Source organism: Coffea arabica, chromosome 1c (genome assembly GCF_036785885.1).
Source record: "Coffea arabica cultivar ET-39 chromosome 1c, Coffea Arabica ET-39 HiFi, whole genome shotgun sequence".
Lineage (NCBI taxonomy): Eukaryota > Viridiplantae > Streptophyta > Magnoliopsida > Gentianales > Rubiaceae > Coffea > Coffea arabica.
The window spans coordinates 27944320-27949286 of record NC_092310.1 but is presented as its reverse complement, the minus strand read 5'-3'; the positions used below and the strand labels follow the sequence as shown (position 1 = coordinate 27949286).

Sequence of the window (4967 nt, the reverse complement as noted above, 5' to 3'; positions counted from 1 at the left end):
GTACACTATGAATATCCTTTATTTTAGTTACTTTGCTATTAGAATATCCTTTGTTAAGTGCCAAATTGAATTTATATACATATATATATATACCCCGACCTATCTCTTGAGAAAGTAAGAATTTTGAGGACAAAATTCATTTTAAGGAGGGGAGGATGTGAGAACCCTGAAAAATATATATATAAATATTATTTTGTAGATCATTTGCATTTCTTTTAACTCTTTAATAAATTTTAGCACTAAGATTTAATTATTGTTAGATAAATGCGTAAAGATAAATGTTAGGTGCAAAATAAAAGAATCGTGCTAAACCACTAAACTTCTTAGTTTTGTTACTTTAACTTCATATTTCTATGGTAAACTATTTCTCTAATCTAACAAGTAATCTCCCTGAATTCTAGTATAGTAATTAATTGTTTTGAAATAAAGCGTAAAGATAATTTTTATGAAATAAATAATATAATTGTGCCTAATATTGAATTATTCGGTTTTGCTATATTAAATTAATATTTCTTGAGTTAGATTAATTTTCGCCTTAAAATAAAATGTTAGATTTTTATTACAAGGTCAAACTTGATTTTAATAAGAAACTAATGAAGTATGAATGTTGGGAACCTTAATACTAAGTTGTAATCTATAAAAATTCGATAAAATGGTTTAGGTATACCAAAGTATAATTAGGCCATTAAATCATACTTGAGGAAAATCTCGATAACCAAAGTCTTGCAAGATTAGCGATTTAATTAGGCGATCAAATCACACTTGGGGATAATTTTTGGAGCTAAGTTAGAACTAAGGATTTAAGGGGATAATAGGAGGAGAAGTGAATAGGCCAAAATGCCTTTAGAAATTCACCAAATCCTCACTTCACCATAACCTTACAAAGCCGAACCAAACACTCCTTACAAGCTCTTCCACCACCGCCCATTTCCACCAATCAAAAGCTTAAACCAACTCAACACTCAACAATTTCTGCAGCTCAACATCTTCAAAACCGCGGCACCCTTCATTCATCTTCATTCCATATCCCAGACCACAAACACATTCCTTCTCTGCCTAGTTACCATCGACAAAGCAGGACCAAAGGAAGAAGCCGCGGGCTGCACTTCCATTTCATCTCTGCCTGTCCGTAAGCTAGAGGAGGGAGTAGGGAGAGCTGGTGGAAGTTGGAGGAGTTACTGGACCTCACCATCCTTGTTCACTTCAGACCAACACCATCAGCTGCAACCATCTTCACCAACACCATTTCCAGCTGCAAACCCAACCAGGACCACTGCCGTGCGTGTGTAAGCCGAGAGGGAGCAGAAACTTTTCTTTCAGATTTCGTGCGTGAATTTAATTGCTGTGAGGTAAATTTTCTGGAATGAAAATAGTTTATCAGAGGTAGATTAAGCTAGCCGTGGTCTTGCATGTGTTAATCTGTGCCATCAGATGTTGAAATCAAAGCTGTGGAAAATTCTATTTCGGCTAGATGGTTCTGCCAAGGAGCTGAGCTGATAGTGCAGCTTTAATGTATTTTTCTGAAGTGATTTGAGCCTGAAATGGTGATTAACTAATCGAATCTCGGATGATTATTATGATTAGGGTCATGCATGAATTTAATTAGCCTGGATTACTTTGGAAATAAAAATGAAATAGAACTTTTCACATGCAAACTCATCCGAGTGTAGTCTCACCTAGTTCTGGATTTATGAAGGTGTTTTGCTGTTGCCGAGCTGATTTTCTGGTCTGGATGTTAGCTAATTAACTCAGCAATTGTGCATGTGAGACTTTAAGGGCAATAAAAGGCTTTAACTGAAGAGATATCGGATGATGAACCAAGGAACATAAGAAATTCTGTTTTGATGTAGTAATGTTGCCGTGAGTTTGTTTGGAAGTAATGCATCTTGATTTGGTTTAATTTTGTTGTTTTGAGCCTATAATCATATTTAGCTAGCTAATGACAAGAAATTTTAGCTTTGCATGTAGTTAATTAGTTGAGCTAGAACTGAAAATAAAAATAAGATGCAACCGGATTTTTGTGCAGCTCAAACCGAGGCTAGCTGGAGATTTTCTTGGAAATTCGACGATTTGGGTTATGATTCGAACCTAAATTTTTAACTAGAAATGTTACTCAGTTAATTAAGTATCCGTATGCCGAATTTGAGTATTTAAATCCCTGAATAAGCCAAGGAAGAATTTTATACAAGATAAATGGTTGCTGGAAAATTTAGCTAACCAAATGATTGAGCTGAAAATATTGAAGTGTTTCCGGATTTCACTAGTTGATATAATTTCTGGATTTGGGTTAGATGAGTACAATTGTAGTTTGAATCTGGATTGGATTTGGAAACCTTTACTAGCTAGCTACGTGTGTACATGTCCTAATAGAGTACCAAAAATTCTATTTTAACCAAAGAAAATCCTGTTTTAGAACCATTGTTATTGCCAGAAATTTTGAGAAAGAACCGTGAGATTTAAACCTGGAAATTTTGGGGTTTGTAATCATGGTTTAATTTCAACTCCTGATCTGGAAATGTGCATTGTTTTGCTAAGAGATTGCATGAGGAAGCTGAGAGTTTTAAAGCATGGTTTAGCCAGAAAAATAAAATGATTACAGAACATTTCTTCATGCATGTTCATCCGTGGCTGATGGATAAAAGTTCTGAATTTTCTGGATGCTTTTAATTATGGAATGAATCTGATTTTTGAAATGGAAAAGTTTAAAAGGTGAGTCTTGATCACCTTCGCTATATGCATAGAAAACTCGCTCGGCAAGAAAGACCTTATTTCCTTTTAACAAGCAGCTTTAGCAACAATTGTATAAGAAACCTTATCCTGAAGCCTTAGCAATAAATTTTGCAAGCACCGCCACTCAAAGGAACTTTGTCTCAAGGTATACTCTTAGCCTCGATATTAAATAGCTTGCCGACTTATTTTAAGAAAATAATAGTAGTATTTTTCTTTAAGGAAAAGTATTTCAGGAGAACGATGAGAGATATGGTACTGATCTCACAAGCTTGATTCCAAGTAAATATTTTGAGAAAAGTAAGCTAGCAACATGCTAGAAAACTCTACATGTGCAAGCCAACAGTTCCAATAGAAAACTTATGGCTTAAATTCTGATATTCTAGGATTTTACGAGGACGCGGAACTCGATCCTCAATCCAATATCTGAACTTCACTCTTGGTGAGTGTCCCTGCTTGTTCTATGTTATGTGGTTAAGCGCTTTATCAATCCACTATGTGATAGTTGTCAACATGCAATAAATGATTTGATCCATCGAAGTGAGCAGTGTGTACTTTATCGCACTAGCCGTTCGAGTGGTGATGTGTGTGAAATATTTTCTATGAATCTAAAAGTAGTTACATCGTTGGGTGAATCCCTCGATGCGTGAATCTGACTACTATGAATCTAAAAGTAGTTACATCGTTGGGTAAATCCCTCGATGCGTGAATCTGACTACTATAACTAAATTCTTAAACATAAACGCAGTTACGTTGATGGGTGAATCCCTCGACGCGTGAATCTGACTGCAATCTAAATGTAGTTACGTTGTTGGGTGAATCCCTCGACGCGTGAATCAGACTACAATTACGTCGTTGGGTGAATCCCTCGACAAATTTATTACGGGTATATCTCGAGTATACTGCGTCGGTAGATGAAGTTTGGGCCCAAAGCAGAGGTATGAATGGTGACGGGTTAGGATTAAAATAAGTGGATCTACATGGACTATAAGTAGTGAAAGTTGACGGAGGGTCAACTACGATGGTATCTAATCCAGCGTGGAAATTGGCTCCTGAGAGCCCTGTATCCTACCCTGTGTTGTTACTCGCTTTCCTACTTGTTTAATGCTGCAAATTTCTATCTGTTAAATGTTTATTTGGATGCATGTTTTGGGGCACCACTGAGCTTCGGCTCACCCCACGTTTATTTGTTTTCCTTACAGGTTTTGAGGCTTGAGAAGTTGGATGCTGTTTTTATTTGGTTACACGTGTGTTTGGACAATGTGGTTTTAAGAATTGTAAATTTCAGTTTGTAACGTGTAATCCTGCTTGCGTACTTTCGCCTTTGTGTTACCACTTGAAGCTGGAAAATGTGTGGCTCTCGTGGTGACCTATGGCTGGGGTATTTTTATGTTTCCGCTGTTTGGGTTTTTGTACGTTAGGATTGTACGACTTTGTTCTTGTAAGGCGCGTGAACGATAGTTTTAAGAGCCGTCGAAGGGCTGACTTATGTCACTGTTATCCCTGAAGATACTGTGGAGTTATAAAGTTTTACTTGGAAGAATTGCTGATGTAATAGATTAGACTTTTCTTCGGAGGAATTCAGGTTTGAAATGCGTGCTTGAGTCCTGGCGAGAGCTGGGCAGACGATCCGCCAACCCTTTGGTTCGCCTCAGGGGGAAGTGGGGTCGCCACAGGGTCACAGTCGATCCAACAGATGGTGTTCCCCTAGCTTGAGTCGTCCCGCTACGACTTCCCCTCGATATAGCTCCCCTAGAAGCTCCAGTAGTTCTCGTTCCTCCTTCTCCTCTTCCCTTTTTAGAAGGGTGTACGAACTTACTGGTCTGCCCAGTAGTGCGACTAGGGAAATTCCTTTTTCTATTGTGGAAATCCCTCACTTGAGATCTTGCATTCTCAACCCTTTGCGCTTTCTCTAAAGCCTCAGTAAAAGTAGAGATTTGGGCTGCAGCCAAGCCCTCCTGAAGTTCCACATTAAGTCCCTGTACGAACCTTCTAATCCTTCTCCGTTCATCGGCTACTAACTCAGGAGCATATTTGGAAAGTTTAGTGAACTTCCCTTCATACTCTGCTACAGTAAGGGTTCCTTGTTTCAACTTAATAAATTCGTCCTCCCTTTTCTCTTGGATCAAGGGCGGAAGAAACTTTTCGTTAAACTCCCTTGTGAAATTCTCCCAAGTCCAAGGGGTTCGAGCTCTTTCCCATTTTCCTTTCATTAAATCCCACCAAGCACGGGCCATTCC

General features: G+C 38.1%; 1 long non-coding RNA gene across 1 annotated transcript; it reads left to right on the top strand.

Moving 5' to 3' along the window:
• The first annotated feature begins 606 nt into the window (after nt 1-606).
• Nucleotides 607-4331, top strand: LOC140012875 (uncharacterized). The gene is made up of 3 exons (XR_011819849.1): nt 607-1349; nt 3114-3169; nt 3930-4331. It is a non-coding gene; the product is annotated as an uncharacterized lncRNA (long non-coding RNA).
• The last annotated feature ends 636 nt before the right edge of the window (nt 4332-4967 follow it).